This window comes from Canis lupus, chromosome 11 (genome assembly GCF_011100685.1).
Source record: "Canis lupus familiaris isolate Mischka breed German Shepherd chromosome 11, alternate assembly UU_Cfam_GSD_1.0, whole genome shotgun sequence".
Taxonomy (NCBI): Eukaryota; Metazoa; Chordata; class Mammalia; order Carnivora; family Canidae; genus Canis; species Canis lupus.
The window spans coordinates 49,174,020-49,186,809 of record NC_049232.1 but is presented as its reverse complement, the minus strand read 5'-3'; positions in this window follow the sequence as shown (position 1 = coordinate 49,186,809).

The following is a 12,790-nucleotide window of genomic DNA, read 5'->3' as shown; positions in this document are numbered from 1 at the left end:
CTGATATTCCATTCAGCATTCACACACTGTAATACTAAAATATTATTGTTTGCCAAATTAAGCTTGAGCTATGTTTGTCAAGTTTTCAAGTTAACCCATCTTAAATTTCCAGTCTCATTTCCACTATTGCCCAACATATATTTTCAACTCTAGTTAAATTAATCACCTTCTATAATCAAACTCCATGTTTATCTATGTTAACTTTGACAATATTATGACCTCTGACAGAATGCTTCGATTCTATCTCCAATTTCCCTATCCATCAGAGTCCAGAAAATAATCTGCAGTGGCTATTTTCTACTGTATTAAAATCTATCTCCTTTTCTTCTCACAGGACATCTCTTGCCTTTTATTCCATATTGCTATCTCTAATCTTTTTTGGATTTCTGAGCTAAACCATATACATTGGAAATTACTTATATTCTGTATGTATCTTTCCTAAGTACTTTCTTATTTGTAAATTGAAATAGCATTCTGGTTTCCTGTCCTTATATCCTCTTTCCTCATATATTTCAAATTTTTATTATTGATATTTTCCATATTTAGGGGTCTTTGGATGCACTTTTATTTTAAAATATGGGTCACTCTGAACTATAAGGATTCCTTCAGTTTATTGACTATTTTAAGATGTTAATTTGTCTGCTTTTTTTTTTTTTTTGCATTTTTCCCCAAGTCAGATACTATCTAATTGGTCTTTTGCTGAATCTTCTATTCTACCTCTAAATAATTAAACCTTTTTATTGGGATCATCAAAATGAAGTGAGCTCATTTAGAAAATAATATTCAAATTAAGCAGAAAAATGTTGAAAATCATTTGAAATTACATCTTTAAATATTACTACTCTTTTCAACATATTGAAGATTCTTCCAAACATGCTTTTTATATATGACTCAAAACATTTATGTGCATCTGTGTATGTATCTGTGTGTATGTGTGAAAGAGAAGAGAGATCCATCCAACGCAGATACATGGTTGTGTATCTGGTTATTTTAAGTCAATAACATGACCTTTCCTTCTCAAGCATTTTTAATGACTAAACACTAAATGGATGGATGCACTGTAACTTATTTAACAAGCTACTGTGGAATGGATTCATTGTTTCTCAAATTTTTAGTGTTATAAACAATGCTGCAATAAATGATTATGTACACATATCTTTGTATATTTTTAATTTTTTTCCTTACAAAAGTAAGGAAGGCAGATTTGATGGGTCAACAAAACTTCTAGTTAAAATAAGACTACATAATCAAGACTGCTTTATATTGCTTTCTCACACAATGGCATTTTGGGATTCTGCTGTCTTTCTATATGAAGATATACTATAATTAAAAATGCATAAAATTCTTAACTATATTCATATCTTAAAAGAAGAGACAATATTCTGAATTTTCAATGAGTTGCATTTTGTATGACATCTATGAATGCTCATGCTTATATCTGTGTGTGTATTCATTTATGAAGAGAATCTGTTATGCAATGATGATCATCATAGTTTAATCCCATTAGACAAAACTAGTATGATATGCCAGGCAATATTGTAAATATTTTTTTAATACTAGAAATATGGAAATGGAGAAACATAGTGATAACTTACCTGAGGTTGTGGTTATTAAATTGTATTATTAAATTTCTACCAGTTACTAAAATCTCATAATTAAAACCCTTGTGTACAAAGGAAATCAGCTCTCAAAATAAAAATGACTTTTGATCAGTTTTCCACAAATGAAGCAGAATCTGCTTCAGTCCTGCGCATTATGGAAAGCCAGTAGCCTATTGCTCTTTTCAAGTTGCACATTTATATTTCTAGAAAAATGTAAAGAAGGAAGATTATCAGATACAAAAAAACAAGAAACTTTTTGATAGGGAAAAATAGCAAACTTGGTATGGAAAATAAAGCTGTGATATCAATAAGATAAATAATTGGTTCTACCATCAGTCTGAGGCTTTGCTTTAAGGAATATTAACCATAAATCATCACTTCTCCTGTGGAGATTTTTTTTAAAATGCATATTCTAAATTGGAAAAAAATGCTGAAATGTATTGAGTTTGGTTGCTTTGATATCTACTGCTTCATTTAACTTAATTTTAAGTTTTTCTGTATAAGTGAAATTGACCAAATGTAAGCATATCAGCAATTATTAACTATCCTGTAATAATATAATATATGCACCATTAATGAGGGTAGCAGACTGTGTTGGGTGAAAGAAAACAATGATCTTGACAAATGCTTCATAAGGAATCCTAGATATCATGTCAAGTTCCTCATGTCCTATCACTCAATAACTGTTCTTTTAGTATTATATACCAATCAGTGCCTTCATCCTTAATTATTTTCTCAAACCAAGAAAAAAACATAACTTCATGGGAGTGTAAGCATTCCTATAACTGAAAAGGCCTTTGGCTCTTTTCTTATTAATGAAAAAGAATTAATTGCTATCAGTTAACTTAATTATGTTGAATTTAGCCAGAGAAGTCTCATTGTACCTTAATGTTGTAACAGGAAACATTTCCCACTATGTATCATATCTTCTTCCATTACAAAATTCCATTACTACATAATTAGAAATATCATTATACTGGTGAGAAATGATATACTTAAAATATTCTGTAAGGTTTTCTGAAGGGAACTATGCAAATAGATTTTTAAAAATAATATATCAATTTGTACCAAGGAAAACATTTATCAACATGGTAAAAAAAAAAAAAACAACTTTCTTATTGTCTATCCGTCTGTCTGTCTTGGTTTAGTTCAAAATCATTCTTTACTGTAGCTCTTCAATGGCCTGGTACAGCCTAATTGTCTAACAAATCACTGCTGTTAAATAAAATTAAAATATAGGGTGAGATCCAGTCAATCTTAAAGTTTCATTAAATTACACATGCACATTTGATACACAGAGAAGTAAGTATAAACAGGTTTTATTTACTTATTTTTTTTTTTTACAATCACTAAGGGTGGAAGAAATCCAACACTAGATGAGAGAGGTAAATTTAAATTTCTCTGTATAATAAGAAAACAGATATCTGTATATACAGATAGAATGTATAATTGAATGTATTGACTTCTGGTCTCTCTTTTTATTTGTCAAAGTCTGTCCTTAATCTCTGCTTCTAAAGCTCTTTTAAAAATTGTTTCTGGTCTGTAAATCCATGAGTAATCTCCAGCAGCCCCAAGCCTTTATGCGACAATATGAAAATGGAAGTCTAAGAACAAAAGTGTACATTCCTACTTCTGTACTTTGGAATGGGTTAAAAAACTTATTCCTTGTTTTCAGAGAAGACACATAAGGTACACATAAGGTAGTACAGGTTCTTTCCTGTTACTTTGATTTTTCCCCTCCCCATCTGATTCTCTAAATCCCTTGATTCTGTATTAAACTTATGAAAATAAAATATAGTCTGGTAAACAGCAGGCAAAGAAGAAGATAAAAATCCTATCTATATTAGGATTGCACCTTCCTGGTCAGGGACAACATGTACATTTTTAATCAAATATTTTTTTAAAAAATACGTATTGTTATCTCACTTCCCTCTTTCAAAACACTAGGAGAGCTTTTGGGGAGCAATTATTCATGTATTCTTCCAGGAAGTCTCACTCTTTGGGCGTCTATTATTTAAGTGAAAAAACAGTCTCCAGGAGATGTAGCAATAGATGAGACATGCTCTCTGACCTTAAGATTTTTAATAGAGAAACTCAAAGTAAAATAAGCCTAAGGCAGTGTTAAAGAAGGGATCAAGCTTAGAGCTAAGCATGAGCTGGAGCAGAAGTTGTTTCAGGCTGTGAGGACCAGGGAAGATCCTATTGTCATAGGTAACATATTCCTGAGAAAGATATCAGTTTCTATGAGAGAACAGGGAGGAAGAATCTCTTACCAGATTTAGAGAATAGCATAAGGAATATATTACTGAATTTTGTGTCTATCTTTTGATCACCATTTTGGAGTCAAGGATAGTCCACAGTGTATTTCACCTGCTACTTTATAAGTAGATGGTACCACCTATTCATTACAGCTTCTCTGGAAGTTGTCTTTATCCCCATTTTACAAAGAAGTGAAAGCTCCATTTATCTTCAAGTAAACTGCCAGTTACTAACTAATGTTGGCTAGCTCATGTAAGACTGGTGATCAAAATCAGATCTTCTACCTCCCAATCGATTCTTGCAAACATCATTTGCTTTCCTCTATACATCTAAAACCTACTTCAAATGGTAAATATAATTGTATTTTGTAAGATTTTTTTTGCCACAGAATATTTTTATCACACAGTGAATACCAATACACTACCAAGTAAGAAAAAAAATGGAATATTGCCATAAATCCAAAAGGTCCCACATGTAACATTCTGATTGCTGTAACTCCAACCTTCTCCAAAATATATTCATTATCCTGATTCTTAGAATAATCATTTCCTTGCTTTCTAGTATTAAATTTACTATAAAAGAATAAATCTTTAAACACTACAAATCAGTTTTATATTTACAAAAATTTTTATGTAACAAAATCAGCCATCATACTCTTTCATGTACATTTCATTCACTTACTACATTTGTAAGATTTATCCATGTTGTTGGATGTAGGTACATATCCTTGATCTTTGCCACTCTGTTAATTGAATAAATCACAATTTAGTTATTAATTCTATATTTTTAATCGATGTACATATAAATAGTTCCTATTTTTAGTTATTGAAAACAGTGCTGCTATGAATATTTCCACAGATGTCTTCTGGTAACCTTTGTGAATGCCTTCTGTCAGATATAGACCAAGAAGGCAGACTGATGTGTCATGGAGTATTGATATTTTCAATGATGATAGACAATTGAAAACCTTTTCTGAGGTGTTTATGACAATTTCCTCTCTTGCCAGAAGTTATCTTTGCATTACAACTCAACCAACACTTGGCATTTTTTTTTTTTTATTTATGATAGTCACACAGAGAGAGAGAGAGAGAGAGAGAGAGAGAGGCAGAGGGAGAAGCAGGCTCCACGCACCGGGAGCCCGACGTGGGACTCGATCCCGGGCCTCCAGGATCGCGCCCTGGGCCAAAGGCAGGCGCTAAACCGCTGCGCCACACAGGGATCCCAACACTTGGTATTGATACACATTTTCATCTTCAACCTTCTGGTTGGTATCCCGTGTTAGCTCTTTGTGTTGTCCCATTTAATTCACAGTACCTTCACTATTAACAAGGCGAGATATCATTATTTTTATACTAGCTATTCCCTATTCAATCTTCATCCCCAAATTCATTCTCTGACTTTTTCTATCCTATTGAGGCTACTAGAAGTTTGACTTTTATGGACTGCAACTCTATACATTTTGGGATTTAAATATCTGATTGGATTTTACTAAGAATTGAGTTTATTAAAAAATAGAAGTGATTGTGGAACAAGAAATTAAGGTAGTTATTTCTTGCCAAGGTTCTATGGTTTCACCTGCTATTCAATGGCTTTTCTTCTAGGCTTCATGGTGTTTTCATGCTCTGACAATGCTCTCCTTTGTCCTTGCCCTGTCAGGTCAGATTGGTAAGTAGTACATTTTGCTTTTAGTCTTGAGCATTTTACCATCCTTATGCTTAGCACACACATCTGTAAGTAATCTCTTTCTCATACTCTCCTCAAACATTTTAGTATATCATCTACTTTCTGCTGTACCCAAGTGATACAGTCATTGGCACCAGGACCAGCTCCAGAAGGCAAACCTTTAAAGTGGGTTAGTTAATTTTTTGAAGAATGTATTTGTGGCTTCCTTGTTGGGTAGAAAGAGAGCCCCTGTAATTATCAAGTGCAATGAAATACTTTTTTTTTTTTTTAATTATCAATTGTGTCGTAAGATGGATTGACTGTGAAGGTTAAGCCATTGGAACATAATGTATCTGAGATAATTAGTAGCTCTGGCAACAATAGAGATTACAATAATTATAGTTTGAGATGACAATTTATGACTTCCCAGAGATACACAAAAAGTTAAGTTCAAGCATTGAACTCCCATCTGAGGAATGCATAATCAGAAGTTTACTAGAAGGTTTAAAAATTTTTCCTTTTTTTTTTGAACATATACATCACCTCACATACATACTCTTTGTGTATGTATGTGAGAGAGAAAACATTTAAGTTCTACTCTCTTAGCACATTTCAGCTATATAATATAGTGTTATCAATTATAGTCACTATGCTGTGCATTAATCCTCAGATATTATTCATCTTATATTGAGAGTTCATTCCCTTTCACCAACCTATTTCCCTCACTTCCCAGCTGCCCCTGGCAATCACTTTCCTACTCTCTGTTTCTATGAATTGTACTAGTTAGTTTTTGATTACACATATAGGGGAATCCTTGAAGAATGTGTCTTTTTCTTTGGATAATTTCATTTAATATAATTCCTTCCTGTTTCATCCATGTTGTTGCAAATAACAGGATTTTCCTTTTTATAAGACTGAATCGGGACACTGGGGTGGCTCAGTGGATGGGCACCTGCCTTCGGCTCAGATTGTAATCCTGGGATCCGGGATCAAGTCCCGCCTCAGGCTCCTTGTGAGGAGCCTGCTTCTCTCCCTCTGCTTGTGTCTCTGCCTCAATATCTCAGTCTGTGTCTCTCATGAATAAATAAATAAATCTTAAAAAAAAGACTGAATAGGGATCCCTGGGTGGCGCAGCGGTTTGGCGCCTGCCTTCGGCCCAGGGCGCGATCCTGGAGACCCGGGATCGAATCCCACATCGGGCTTCCGGTGCATGGAGCCTGCTTCTTCCTCTGCCTGTGTCTCTGCCTCTCTCTCTCTGTGACTATCATAAAAAAAAAAAAAAAGACTGAATAATATTGCACTGTATACATATACCACATTTTCTTGATCCATTCCTCCACTGATGGACACTTATGTAGTTTCCATACTTTGGCTATTGTGAATAATGCTGCAATGAATATGGGAGCACATATTCATGTGAAATCTTTGAAATAATAGTTTTGCTAACTTTGGATATATACCCAGGAATGGGAATTCCATCATATTGTAGTTTTACCTTTAATTTCTCAAGGAGGGGTACCTGGGTGGCTCAGTGATTGAGCATCTAGCTTTGGCACATGTCATGATCCTGGGGTCCTGGGATCAAGTTCCACATCAGGCTCCCTCCGGGGAGCCCGCTTCTCCCTTTACCTGTGTCTCTGCCTCTTTCTCTTTGTGTTTCTCGTGAATAAATAAATTAAAAATCTTTAAAAAAAATTTCTCAAGGAATCTCCACACTGTTTCCTATAGTAGCTATATCAGTTTATATTCCTACCACTGATACACCAGTGCACAAGGGTTCCCTTTACTCCACATCCTCACCAGTATTTGTACTCTTTTGTCCTTTTGAGAGTAGCCATCCAAACATGTATGAGGTTATATCTTGTTGTGGATTTGATTTGCATTTTCCTGACAATTAGTGATATTGAGTACCTTTTCCTGTACCTGTTCTTCAATTGTATGTCTTCTTTAGAGAAATATCTTTTCAGGTCTTTTGCCCATTTTTTAAAAAATAAAAGTTGTATTAATTCTATGTGTATGGGGCCCCTGGGTAGCTCAGTGGTTGGGCATCTGCCTTTGGTTCATGTCATGATCCCAGGGTCCTGGGATCGAGTCCCACATCGGGCTCCCTGTAAGAAGCCTGCTTCTCCTTCTGCCTATGTCTCTGCCTCTCTCTGTGCCTCTCATGAATAAATAATTAAATATTAAAAATAATTCCATGTGTATTTCAAATATTAACCACTTATCAGGTATGTGGTTTGCAAATATTTTCTACCATTTCATCAGTTGTATCTTCATTTTATTGCTTATTTCCTTTGGTGAATAGAAGCTTTTGAGTTCCATATAGTCCCACTTGTTTATTTTTGTTTTGTTCAAGTCTTCAGTCCATTTTGAGTTGATTTTTCTGTATGGTGGAAGATTGAGGTCTAGTTTCATTCTTTGGCATATGGCAATTCAGTTTCCTCACACCATTTATTGAAGAAACTATCCTTTCTCCATTGTATAGTGTTGTCTCCTTTGTCAAAAACTAATTGTCCACCTGTACATGTTTATATCTAATCAGTTCCATTGATCTATATGTCTTTTATGCTAATATTGTTTTGATTATGAAAAATACCTTAAACATATGTTAATGCTCTTTTTGGCTTATTCATTCCTTGCTGTTGTTAAAGAAAACTTCCAAACAGGAAAGGTTAATTAGTATGAAACACATCATGATAGTTGACTCTTCCATTGTAATAACTATTTTTTGATGTGGAAAGATCCGAGACATCTTAATTATCATTATTTTTAGCATGATTTATATTAGAACTACTTCTATTGGATAGTGTAGAGGTGTTTTAACATCTATACAAATATTCCCCTTATTGCTGATTTTATAAGGCCATATGTGAAAATGTAAGTCAAATAAAGCTATTTTTTTAAAGATTTATTTATTTATTTATTTATTTATGATATAGAGAGAGAGGCAGAGACACAGGAGGAGGGAGAAGCAGACTCCATGCCGGGAACCCGACATGGGACTCGATCCCGAGACTCCAGGATCGCGCCCCGGCCAAAGGCAGGTGCTAAACCGCTGAGCCACCCAGGGATCCCCAATAAAGCTAATTTTTTATTGGAAATATTTTCAGAGATAATCTGTCAAAACCCTGTTTATGAGTCTACTACATTTACTGGCAGAAGAGTTATTCATACGTAAAGTTGTTCAAGACCATAGTATATTCAAAGCTTAGTCTAATGTTTCTCAAGATAGATTATGAGTTTTAAAGGATGAATATAATATCTCTTCATGGCACATTCTTAATATAAGCATACATAAGTAAATAATATTTGAAACCTTGAAAATAGCCATACTTTTTGTATGAGCAACCAATTATATAATTTTTAATGATAACATTGCTTAAAATTGAAAATAAACTAATGCATGTAAAAATCAATGACCAAATAAAGTTAAACTAAACCAACAAGAAAACTAACCAGATCCTCTGAACACAGTTCATTTTTGGACAATGTGTTCTTTCACATGCCTTATGTCTTATGTTTTTGGCTGCTTATATTTATTAATAGTTCATTGAAAAGTATTAGCCTTGCTTGCTTATCATTTCTTGATAACAAATAGAGATGGTAATGTTTTTAATATAATCTGAGTCTTAATATTAATGATAGTAATGGAAAAATTTAACTTCTATGTCTAAACATTGTTCACAAGAGATAAGATGATGACAAAAAATAGCAATGGTTTTGTCATTAAAAAATTGTGTATTCTTAATGAATTAATACTTTCAGTTCAGGATAGAATTTTATTAAATTGATGTGATGTGACAATTAGAAAAATTTCTTATTGTAGAAAATATTTATCACAATATAAGGAAGAGTTTTTCTAAACAAAATATATGGAAATAATATTGACAAATAGTATATTGACAATAAATACATCAAAAGATACTCCTCATAGTCAATTAGATATTTAAGAGCAAAGCAGAAAATTAAAATTGGTTGTATAAGATGTAAATTCTGATATACTGTAGATTATTAAAAATATCAAATTTTATCTTAACTAGGTAGTGTTATTGAATGGCATCAGTGCAAGCCAATAATGTTGAATAAGACTTAAAATAGTGGACAGTTTATAAGACATAATAAGAATCTAGAAAGGTAGGGAGACAGGGTTGAGTCCAGTTATGAGACAAAATAAGTCAGAGCCCTCTTGTTGGATCAAATATATATTTTTAGTTAATAAGATGTAGGACACAAATATGAAAAGGAAAAATAATTAATAAAGTACAATTAGGAACCAGGAGAAGTATGTTTTAGTTTTAACTGTGTAGCCAGTGACTCTGGACAAAGATGTCTTTGATAATCCTGTTCTTCATCTTCTATACCTGTTCACTAGAGAGAAACCTCCCACCCTAAGTAACTGTCTTATTTTGAAGATTACATTAGATAATGTATGTGAAAGTATAAACCACAATGTGCTATACACATATTTTACCATTATTAAGAAACACTTGCTACTGTGTTACTCAGAGGCTACCTATCCGAATTCTAAGTTTAAATATCACTCACCAAGTATGGATAAAGGCACTATTATGCTGAAACATGATAGCTAATTACATAAATTTATTCAACCGTGAAATTACTTTGTTAATACATAAAGGAACAGATTTGTTATGTGTGTTCTTGCAAATGAATTCATCTGTGTAAATAGTGACCTTCACAGGACACTTCATTTTCTTTCTTTCTTTATTCTTTTCCTAATAAAATAATATTTGCAGACATAACTCTCTTTATCACTTGTAAACACAATAAGATTCATCTAATTTCACACCCGTGGTCAAGGGCAATAATGATGAAACATGACACTGTTAGTACAGAACATAAGTAAAGAATGTAAATTGTTGCTGTGGCTTGAGTAGTTATTTTTCTTGTATTTAAATTACTAAGACCAAACCATTAACGTGAAAAAAGAGATATGAGTGTTCCTGATCTTTTTAACCTAACATATTCTCTTGGCTCTTTCTTTGAATTATTTTAATTTCTTCAGTGCCTTGATGGAATGCCTTTATGTGCTAGAAAGCTTTTTAAAATTACAAATAATGTTTAGGTACATCATCCAGAATGTGGGATGTGCAATACAAATCAGTTTTGAGAGTTATCATTTAAATTTAAGAAAGTCAGCTTTAATTAAGTCCTTTGCTTTTACTTTGTGCTCCTTGTGTCTTTGTTTCCCCATGGAAACTGCAATCCATCAGAAAATGTGTTTTTTTTCTAATTGAAGTATAGTTGACAAATAATGTTTATTTTTAAAATTAAAACATTTTAATGTCCCATAACAGTCTTTGGAAATCATGAGATAGCAAGGAAGCATAATAAAAAAGGGTAAATATTATCTTAGTTTTATACCAATCATCATCTGTCACAGATAGTATAATCTCTCTATTATCTTTCAGGGATTGGAATTTGTTTCTATCAGTTTATTAGTATCTATTGAGTAATGTGTGTGTTCTGTAATAGGCAATGATGAGATAATATTTCATTTCAAAGATCTAATGAGTTTACAGAAATAATGAGCATAATTCAGTGACTAATAGGAAGCAATGTGTACATAAGCATTAAATTCTCTGGAGAAAACATACAATCAGAATAAAGGGCTAATGTATACTTAGGGTTTCTGGCTATTGAATCAGAATCTGGGGGGCAGTACTTGACAAATACTGCAGAAACAGCTTCAATCTGTTCCCACAGAGAGGAAGACCAGTGAGATGATGACAGCCAAAGGGCAGAACTTATGATCAGCAAGGAGTAAATCATAAATATATGTGTAAATGTAAGGTATTGAGTGGTACCAGTGTTGAGACTTTGAGAAACTAGAAACCTTGAAATGGTCATCGCATGTTTGTTGGCAGGGGACGTTATATTGAAAGTCACATTACATGTGTAGGGCTCTGCTAGCATGTGCAGGCTGGATGCTCCTCCTCTTCACTGTTCTCACAAGAAGTGATAGCTATTGAATTGCAAGTTTATCCCAAGCACTGTTTGAAGTACTGCCATGTCCTATCTCATTTAGCATTCTTTAGTATTGAACTCCCCACGAAAGAAATACTAAGCATTACTTCCTTCTGCAGATGGAAAAGAATTAGAAAGTTTCTGTAAATTGCCCAATGGGTCACAGGGTTAGTCAGTGATCTGATCTCATAGGAACTTAGATCTCATTGAATTGGAGGAGGATCCCTAGTAAGTTGGTGATGGCCACATCCATGAGTACTTTTTAGATAACTTTAAGTATTGATATCTAGGAACATTTTTGAAAAAAAAAAGTTTAAGAGACCATGAGTCGGGATAGCATAACCATATATATAAACTGATTAAAATACAGTAAATAATGATTAAAATATCAGTTGTACTGAAAAGTAGACAGAATAATCTTAGAAGGAGATCCAGATCTATATATGAGTATTTACCATATATAAAAATGGCCTTTTTATGTAAGAAAGAATGAAAGAATATTCTTAGGAAAATTAGCGATTTTAAAATAATTAAAAATAATAACAGTGTAATATTCCAATTCTCACATTATGTACCAAATTAAAATTAAATCCAAAGACTCCAAGAATTGTTCTTTAATAAAATCTCATGAGAACTAGGAGAATATGTAAACATAAATCTAAAATAAAAGGCAAGGGGTTATAAGCATAAAACAATGTAAGAAATCATAAAGGAAAACAAACTTTGACATGAAAACTTCATAAAGAAAATAGTAAACTTTCAAATAAAATGAGAAAAAAGGGACAAATTAAGATAAATATCTTCAAAGTTTTGGAAATAGAAGGGTCAAGGTCATAGATACTATTAATTTCACAAGTCAAGAATAAGATTTGATGAACAAAGGGAAAAAGAGAGGCAAACCAAGAAACAGCCTCTTAACTATAAAGAAAAAAACGATGATTAGGAGAGAGGGGAGGTTTATGGGGAATGGATAAAATAGATGATGACCAGTAAGGAGTGCACTTGTGATGAGCAATCTGGGTGTTACAGGGAAGTATTGAATCACTAGGTACACCTGAAACTAATATTACACTGTATGTTAGATAACTGGAATTTAAATTTTAAAAATGTTTAAAAATTTAAAAATAAAAAAATTAAAAACTAGAAAACAATAATATACCTATAACCATGAACAACATGAGGGCAAATTTTTCAGATTCAAGCCACCACTACTAAAATATTTTCAAACTCACTAACATATGAAGATATGGTAATAAAAAAATTCACAAAGTACAGTGTTATTA